Below are 10,161 nucleotides of genomic sequence, written 5' to 3'. Positions count from 1 at the left end.
CACTATAAGAAACAATGACCTGATCAGCTCTTGTCCTGACTCAAGATGTACAATGTAATACTTTATCCTTTTTAGTATTTGTTGTTGTTGTTGTTGTTCTAGTACTAGTGGTTGAACTCTGTAATTAACACACAATTATTCTTAGGTGTTTAAATTGTAACTGAAAAGTGATCCCTGTTAAATTTCAGAGTGGAAAAAGAGAGGGAGGAGATGTACAATTTGGGACATGCTCAATCGGACTTGCCCCAAATGATGGAGTTAGAAATGTGCCAGGGGATTCCAATACAATCCCATCAAGGAGGCATGTACCAATGCCATCTCACTAGTCCAAGTGATCAATTTCAGTTCACATTCGATGACTTGGATAGCTCTAAGAATCAAAGGGATCACACAAACAAGACAAGGGTCTGCTAATACTAACTGATAGAATCAAAAAGGGAGAGAAGGATCCAACATGGGAAGTGGGATACACAGCAGACTCATAGAATGGCAGATGTCCTTAACAACACTCTGGCCTCAGAATCAGCCCTTAAGGCTTTTGGATCTGGCTGAAGAGCCCATGAGAATATTGTAGGCATGGAAAGCCAAGATACCATGGAAAAAAAAAAGACCTAAATGAAAGATCTCTGTGAGTGAGATCCCAGTGGAAAGAATGGGGCCATCAAAGGAGGTACCTTTCTCTGAAGGGAGGAGAGAACTTCCACTTTGACTGTGACCCTATCGGAATAAGATCAAAGTCAGCACATTCTAAAGGCTTCCATAGCCCTGACAACTCATGACTAGAGCCTAGGGAGATTACTGACGCCATGAACAGGAGTGTCAAATTGTTAAGTCAGCAACAGGAGTCACTGTGTACTTACACCCCATGTGGGATCTGTCCTTAACGTGTTGTCTTGTGTGAAGTGATGCTATAACTAGTACTGAAACAGTATTTTTACACTTTGTGTTTATGTGTGTGTACAAACTGATGAGGTCTTTACTAATTATATACTGAATCGATCTTCTGTATATAAAGATAATGTGAAATGAAAAAAAACAACCTGGTGTTAAATTGGAAATGTCATAGAATATTAATTAATTTAAAAAATTATGTAGGATTTCTGTCTTTAATGTGCTGTACACTCTTATTTAATGCTATAACTAGTACTCCAATGGTAGTTTATTCACTTTGTGTTGCTATATGGGCAAACTGTTAAAATCTTTACCTAATATATACTAAACTGATCTTCTGTATATAAAGAGAATTGAAAATGAATGATGATGTGATTGGAAGGGGAGAGTGAGTGGGTAAGGGGAGAGTTGCGGGTGGGAGGGAAGTTATGGGAGGTGGGAAGCCATTGTAACCCATAAGCTGTACTTTGGAAATTTATATTCATTAAATAAAAGTTTAATAAATGAAAAAAAGAATAATAAATGCAAGCATGTACTCACTGTAAAAAAATAAGAAAATTTATGTCAAGCTAGGATATGTCATTTGTACACAAACCTTAATGTTTTAACTTCTTACTTTCCTGTATTTATTAGAAACAAACTTTCAAATAACTTTTAAGATAACTCCTGGGAGTATCTTTTCATTTATCTAGTTTTCCAAATTTTTGGCAAAGAAATGTCAGTTTTCCTTATTTTCAGTAGAGGGAATTATTATTAGTAGGATTTGTTACAGAAGTTATGTTGCCGCTTGGGACACCCACATTACCTACAAGAGTGCCTATAATAGAGTCCTGGCTCTTCTCCTAATTCCATCATCCTGCTAATGTGCACCCTTGTGGGTTAAAGTACTTAGATTCATGCCATCCATGAGAGAGCCCTAGAATGAGTTCTTGGTGCCTCACTTTGGCCTCACTAAGCTCCAACTATTGTGGGCATTTGGGGACTAAACCAGCAGATAGGTCATCTCTGCTCTCCTGTTCAATCTATCTGGAATTCAAAGAAAAATTAGTTTAAAAGTATAAGGGAATGGGATTTGGCATAATGATTGGAGCACTCTTGAGAAACCTATCTTTTATGTCAGCATGCCTGGGTTCAAATCCCATCTCTGCCCTTATTGCAGGACATACATCCAATCTGATTGGTGGTGTTTCTATAGAACCCCTAACCTGTATATACTTGCCCAACACACAGTAAGCCAATCACTGACTTTGGTGTGGTGGAGTAAAGAAGCATTTATTTTTTTTTTATTTAATGAATATAAATTTCCAAAGTACAGCTTATGGATTACAAAGGCTCCTCCCCTTTCCCGCTCCCTTTCCCCTTCCATTCACATCAAGATTCATTTTCAATTCTCTTTATATACAGAAAATCAGTTTAGTATATATAAAGATTTCAACAGTTTGCCCTCACATAACAACACAAAGTGAAAAACTACCGTTGGAGTACTAGTTATAGCATTAAATAACAGTGTACATCACATTAATGACAGAGATCCTGCATGATATTTTTTAAAAAGATTGATTACTTTTCTATGTAATTTCCAATTTAACACCACTTTTTTTTTTTCATTTTCAATTACCTTTATATACAGAAGATCGAGAAGCTGGGCTTCAGTTAATCTGAGAGTTTACATACAGTTGGTAGTTATTTGCTTTTCCCAGACTGGGATATTTCCTTACCTAGATGTGGAACTCCCCTAAATAAACCCATCCAGACAATATTGGACAGCAGGGTTTTTTTTTCTGTTGGAGAAACAGATCACTTCTGTGTGCAGTGATTAGAGACTTGTCAGGCCAGCTGTGTCACTCCCTCAATTCAGTGAATTATTTTTGGTACAGTATGGGTAAAGACACCTTGGTCTGTGGGAGACAGAAAAGATGCTTGGTCCTGCTTTTGTTCTATAGGGGTTTTGTTTTAGATGTTTTTATTTTTTGTTATTCCTCCATCCTTAGGGAAAAGGGACAATGACTCGTCAGACTGCTTCATGAAATTTGTGGGGGTAATGTGGGGGTATTTTAAGGATGAAAGGAGAGGAGGTTGTAGGCATTTCTTTTATTTATTCATTTTCTTACTTAATAGTTAACACAGAGAGATAGGGAGAGAGAGATCTTCCATCTGCTGTGCTGGTTCACTTCCCCAGGTGACTGCATCAGCCGGGGGCACATGTACTTGGGTCATCTTCCTCTGCTTTTGCAAGGCCATTAGCAAGGTGTTGAATGCTCAGTCCCTTATGTAAATTTGCTGGGTGAACCAAATATAAAAGGAGGGGCTGAGAAGCAGCATTAGGCTTCTGTGCTGGGTGTGCCTAACCTGGGGTCACAGCACTGCCAGAAGGTTACAGTGACAATGACGGTGGTGGTGATGGGCACCACTCCAAGGGTGAGGCACCAAACCCAGTTGAACTCTGTGTCTGGAAAGCCCAAGAAGAAAGACCAGATACATTGACTAACCTGGAGACAGGGACATCTGTGGAACTGTGCTTTCATCTCAAGCTATTTTTTAAAGTATTTCCTATCTTATTCTGCTTATCGGGAAGAAATGGCTTTAAGGATTTTAAGTTTTCCTTCAGTTTTGCATGAACTCTATAGGAAATGGGGCCCTTGAAGGGCTTGGGAATAGCAAGAAGAGATTGAAGACAGACAAGCTTTCTCTCTCTGTGTTTTCTCTCTTCTTCAAAGAAAAGTATTTACCACTCAACTTGTAACAGCTATAGTCCAGCATTAGCCATCAAGAGAAAAATAACATTGAACAACTATTGCAGACTACAAACCCTGGTCAAGTCAAGGTGTGGGAGTGGTGGCATTGAGAAGACTGACTAAAACTTATAAGGACTACAATAAAAAACAGCTCTTCTTTCAAGCTGGAAGGGGCTGCAGGTTCCTTCATGGATAGAAATGCACAGTACACACCTCTTTTAGGTGCTGCTCACATTTTGTGGAAGTGTGGTAGTTGTGGAGGTAATATAGTATCTCCTCAGGAATTTTTCCTTGCTCAGAATTTTCTGCCCTGCCTTAATATTTTCCCTTTTTTTTGAAGACCTGCCTCTGTCCATGAGAGGTACCATGATATGTCTGACTGTCCATGTTCTCTAACTGCAGCCATTTGCATGTGTGCAACCTACTGTTTGTCTCCAATTTCTAAGCTGTTAAAGTTGTGTTTCTTTTTTTTTAAGATTTATTTATTTATTTGAAAGTCAAAGTTACACAGAGAGAGGAGAGGCAGAGAGAGAGAGAGAGAGAGAGAGAGAAAGGGAGAGAGAGAGAGAGAGGTCTTTCATCTATTGGTTCACTCCCCAATTGGTTACAATGGCTGGAGTTGTGCCAATCTGAAGCCAGGAGCCAAGAGCTTCTTCCAGGTATCCCATGCGGGTGCAGGGGCCCAAGGACTTGGGCCATCTTGTACTGCTTTCCCAGGCCATAGCAGAGAGCTGGATCAGAAGTGAGGTGACCAGGACTCAAACCAGTGTCTATATGGGATTCTGGCACTACAAGCAGTGGCTTTACCTGCTACACCACAGCACCAGCCCCCAAGTTGTGTTTCTTAATCTCCTCTTCTGCTTTGTTCTGGGGGAAGTGGTTATCCATCATTTGCAATCACCTTTCCCCATCCCATACTCTTTCCTTCATTTGAGATATTTTGACCTTCAGTTTTGTTTGGGTGGGGGAAGGATGATAATTCTAAATTTTTGGTTTCCCTGTTTTTTTTTTTTTTCTGTACTCTTCTCTGTTGGTTCCCTTATCCCACTGTCTTGTCCATTCTGCCGTTGTGTGGGCCTGGGCTATGCAGCAGGGCAGATCTCCCTTCAGAGCTCCAACATGCCCGCAGAGTCTGGAAAGAGATTCAAACCCAGAAATGTGTCCTGGCCTCAGCAGCCACTATCTTCTTAGAGGGAGCTACCACACTCTTCTTTGCTTGTACGTGTCCATGACTAAGCCTGAATGTGTCACCTGCAGTGCCCATCTACAATGCACTTATGTTTCCCTTTGTTCTGGCCAATTTCAGTAGGGCCACCTTCATGGACCCAGGCTTTTTCCCCTTAGCTGAGGAAGATGAGGACAAGGAAGATTTTCAAGCTCCTCTCTGCAAAGCAGGGGAGATCAAGGGCATCCAGGTGCTGATGAAAGGGTGTGCCACCAGCCACTTCTACTATCCTCGGCGTTCCCACACAGTGTCTGTGATAATTGTGTGGAGGAATTTGATCATCCCTGCCCCTGGGTGAACAACTGTATTGGTCGCTGGAACTGCCGTTATTTCTTCCTCTCCCTCCTTTCCTTGACAGCCCACTCTAAGGGTTTATTTGCCTTGGCCTCCTTTATGTCCTCTACCACATAGAGGAACTCTCAGGGGTCTGCACAGCTGTCACAATGGCAGTGATGTGTGTGGCTGGCCTATTCTTCATCCCTGTAGCTGGCCTCACAGGATTTCATTTGGCACTGGTGGCCTGAGGACGCACAGCCAATGAACAGGTTATGGGTAAATTCTGGGGAGGTGTGAACCCCTTCACCATTGGCTGCTGTAACAATGTTGGCCATGTAATTTGCAATTCCTCAGCACCCAGATATTTGGGAAGACCAAAAAAAGAAGCCAATTGTAATTGGTCCTCCCTTCCTTCAGCCAGAAGTGTCAGATATCAGATTACTATAATGATCATGGATAATGGCATCCAGGGAGAGCTCAGGAGAACTAAGTCTAAGAGAAGCTTGGAAATAACAGAGAGCCAGTCTGCAAATGCCAAACCCCAGCTTCCTCCTACGCCAGACCTGAGCAGTTACGTGGGACTGCAAACACACCTTAGCCTGGCTACTAATGGAGAAAGCAGACTTTTGGGCAAGGACAGCCCTCCCACACAAACCATGTACAAGTATTGGCCAGGTTATAGTAGCAGCAGTACATCAGCTGCCCTGCCTCATTCTCCAGTGCCAAGTTTGTTATGGTGCAGTTTAAAGGAACCCATCCTCAAATGCAGAGAGCAGCCATCATCCCAGTTACCACTCAGAGCCCAGCTTGGAACCAGAGAGCTTCTGTTCTCCCACCTTTGGCAAAAGCTTTCACTTCAATCCACTTTCCAGTGACTCTCATTCCTCCAGCCTCAAGTCATCCCAGAGAACAGGTTTTGTGCTGGACCAGTTGCAGTCCATTCATTCAGAGGGCACCACTTCCACCTCCTATAAGAGCCTGGCCAACCAGACATGCAATGGAAGCCTGTCTTATGAAGGCTATGATTCAGAATCTCTCCAAGCTAAAAATCCAATCCAAGAAGGAATTATATTTTCTTTTTTACAGATTTTTATTTATTTGAAGACAGACTTATGGAGAAAGAGAGAGGGGTATTCTAACTGTTAAATCACTCTCCAATTGGTTACAATGATCAGGGATGTGCCAATCTGAAGCCAGGAGCAAGGGGCTTCTTCTGGGTGTCCCACATGGGTACAGGATTTGGACCATATTCCACTGCTTTCCCAGGGGCATTATCAGGGAGCTGGACCAGAAGTGAACAGACAGGACTTGAACTGGTATCCAAATGGGATGCTGGCATCACAAGTGGCATCTTTACCTGCTTTGCTGCAGTGTCAGCCCCTTATATTTTCTTTTTTAACTTCAGTATCTAATGTTTTGATGTTTGGGAGGCCTACTAAGAAGTGACAACCTCTATTCACTCACTGAAAGTCTAGGAACACTTGAAGCCATGTGTTCTGTGCTTAATTTGTGATATGCTAATGTTCTCAATTATAACATAATATCATGAGTACAAATTCTTACTGAACTCACACAATCACAATGTCATAAGAAACCAAAAATCCTCCTAAAAGTTTTACATTTTAGAGGAATTAATTAGGGGAAAATGTGAACACTCCACATATATATATATACAAAAGTATATCAAAGCTTAATAAACAATAGAAAGTACAGATATATTTCAGAACTTAGATGAAACATTCAAATACAGAACCAACAATATTTTAAATAAAAACATAAATCCATAAATTTGTTTTATTTTTTCAGTATTACATAACTAATTCTTGATTGCTCTATTTTAGAATTTTAGTGCTTTTTTAAAAAGATTTATTTATTTATTTGAAAGTCAGAGTTACACAGAGAGAGGAGAGGCAGAGAGAGAGAGAGAGAGGTCTTCCATCTGATGGTTCACTCCCTAACTGGCCGCAATGGCCAGAGCTGGGCCGATCTGAAGCCAGGAGTCAGGACCTTCTTACAGGTCTCCCATGCAGGTGCAGGGACGCAAGGACTTGGGCCATCTTCTACTGATTTCTCAGGCCATACCAAAGAGCTGGATAGGAAGTAGAGCAGCCAGGTCTCAAACTGGTGCCCATATGGGATGCCAGAAGTTCAGGCCATGGCATTAACCCACTGTGACACAGCACCAGCCTCTTAGTGCTTTATTTTAAAAAGTTTTTTTCCCCTCAGAGCTCTGGAAATTTTTGTCAAAATTAGTCAAAAACCTGCATTTAAGAACATTTGGGTCTGGCATTGTGTCTTAACAGGTAAAGCTACTGCCTGCCATGCCAGTATCCTGTATTGGGTGCTGGTTCAAGTCCCAGCTGCTCTGCTTCAGATCCAGCTCTCTGCTGTGGCCTGGGAAAGCAGTAGAAGTTGGTCCAAATCCTTGGGGCTCTGCACTTGTGTAGGCGACCCAAAAGAAGCTCCTGGCTCCTGGTTTCAGATTGGCATAGCTCTAGCCATTCATCTGGGAGTCAATCAGCAGATGGAAGACCTTGCTAACTGCCTTTGCCTCTCTGTAACTTAGGCAATATATAAGGACTTTTGAAAGTCTTAATCTTGGGCTGTAGCATAGGAGGTAAAGCCATCTCCTGAAGCTTTGGCATCCCTATGGGCTTTGATTTGGGTCTCAGCTGCTTCACTTGTGGTCCAGCTCCTTGCTGATATGCCTGGGAAGGCTGTGAAGGATGGTCTAAATGCTTGAGCTCCTATAACCAAGAGGGAGACCCAGAAGAAACTCCTGGATTTGGATCAGCCCAGCTCTGGCCATTGCAGCCATTTGAGGAGTGAGCCAGTGGATTGAATCTCTCTCTCTCTCTCTCTCTCTCTCTCTCTCTCTCTTCCTCTGCCTTTCAAATAAGATAAATAAATATTTTTTTAAGAAAAACCTTCTGAAGTGTGTGTATTTCTCTCTGACTTTCAAATAAGATAAATAAATCTTTTTTTAAGCAAAACCTTCTGAAGTGTGTAGACAGTATATACAGTATGTATAATCAACCAGACTCTGACAAATCCAACCAAAAAGTAACCATCATCATTAAGAAATGCTTCCAGGTTTGAATGCTGGCTTTGCCACTGCTTAGCAATATAGCATCTTGGGTAATCTCCATTCTTCTTCACCTGGAAAATGATGACAATAATAGTATCTAGAGCTTAAGCAGAAATGAAATGGGACAACACATTTTAAATCACTACTAGCCATGTCTAGCATACAATGACTCAATGAATACTATTTTACCATTTTTACTACTACTGTGCTATCAGATTGTATCCAGTGGGCCACACTTGAGTTCCTATACTCTGAGCTTATAAGCCCAATCAACACATGCAGCTGCAGAGACTTGATGTCTCCTGTATCCCTCCCTAGAGTGTTCTAGACCCCATATAGGACAATGCATGGGTGAGTGCATGGGAAAGAGTTGCCAGTGAACATACAGCAGTGAGAAGACCCCCTGCCTTACAGAACAGTGGTTTATATAGAACAAAGTGATCTGAAAGGGCTTGGAGCTGTGAGCTAATGCTGGGCTGATGAGAAAGAGGGAGAGTTTGGTCTAGATTTCAGGGTCCTTTGAGAAAACAGTGTGAGCTGGAAGAGGTTCGGGCTGAGGCTGGACTGTGAGGCTGAGCTGCTGAGATATAGGGAGATAGATTGAGAGGAGTGAGAGAGATCTCGGGCTGATAGCAGAAGTCTTCTGATAGTAACGTGTCCAAAAGTCAAGGCAGGACAAGCCTGGTTAAAGTAGGGTGGAGCTGTATTGGCAAGGCAGAAAAACAGGGGCCTGCTTGTTGCTATGTAAGAGGTCAACATGGATCCAAGGCTTTTTGTCCTTGCTCCATCACTGTGTATGATAAAGTCAGAACAAAGCAGGCTTTGATGAAGGTGATTTCCGGTAGAAATTCTACAATAAAAATGTATCCAATCACAATCAGATAGATTTCACTCTTTAGCTAAAGGCATTCATGTTTGGTGCCTTTTAGCTGGGAATCTGAGGAAATGTCCAACCAGGGTAAATGCCATAAGAGTGGCCGTGGACTCTAGTAGAGACAACAGTGTGCACAGCCAGTGACAAAGTCCAGCTCCAATTACAGAACTCCAAATCCCCAATGAGGGGACACACAGTTAGAATCTTTGAAGTTCACAAGGTGTACTTATATTTTGCAAGAACTCTCAGTCAAGCCTCAAACTATGTGTATGTTTTAAGTAGATATCATTTGCTATACCTTTTGCAGGAAAGCCAAACAGAAAATTAGCCACATTGGGCCCTTCACACACAATTTCCAACATCACTACTGCCATCAATTCTCATTTAAGAAAAGGTCAATTGTGTGTCTTGGGGAAGGGGCAACAAGGATGTATTATTTTGCTGTCTCTTTGCTCTGTTTCTAGCCTGCAAATCTCTCCTCCAGTTCTCTAGTATTCCCAGGTAAGATGTCAGATTGCTTCACTTGCTCACCAGTCTGCCTTGCAAATCCCATGCCTCACTCTCCCTCTGTCAAACCCTCATTCAGATCACGCACTGGGGTGACTACATTGGCCAGCATCCAACATTGCAGATACTGTTGGCACTAGGACCCACAACCTGCCTACATTAACCAGAATCTCATCTGGCAGCTTCACACTGTCACACCTCTTCCACGATGTTGTAGGTCAGAGGAGCATAAAGGGAAAGACATGGGGTCAGGAGATCAGCTCACCTTCCCAGGGCTGTCCCTGTCACATCAACCCTTGAAAGTGTTGTTGCTATGGCAACTCTCCAACCTTGAAGCTTGTGCTTCAGACTTCCTCTGACTGTAGGTCCCCATGTATCCCCTGGCCTCGCAGGCACTCCAGATGCAGATTTGGTCCATGTGTACTGAAGTGCTGGCCAGGCAGAGGTAGGGCTAGCTCAAACTCCTGACTGTCACCCATTCTTTGTGTGTCAACAGCTGGAGCCAGCACCATGAGGCCACAAATATCTTCACGCCTTCTGTGCCCTACTTACCCTGTTGACAAAT

General features: G+C 42.4%; 1 pseudogene; it reads left to right on the top strand.

The window, feature by feature from the left end:
• The first annotated feature begins 4,745 nt into the window (after positions 1-4,745).
• On the top strand, positions 4,746-9,955 carry LOC133764015 (palmitoyltransferase ZDHHC5-like; annotated as a pseudogene).
• The last annotated feature ends 206 nt before the right edge of the window (positions 9,956-10,161 follow it).

The sequence above is a fragment of the Lepus europaeus genome, chromosome 7 (genome assembly GCF_033115175.1).
Source record: "Lepus europaeus isolate LE1 chromosome 7, mLepTim1.pri, whole genome shotgun sequence".
Taxonomy (NCBI): domain Eukaryota; kingdom Metazoa; phylum Chordata; class Mammalia; order Lagomorpha; family Leporidae; genus Lepus; species Lepus europaeus.
The sequence above is the reverse complement of the archived record's forward strand: the minus strand, read 5'-3'. Positions and strand labels throughout refer to the sequence as shown.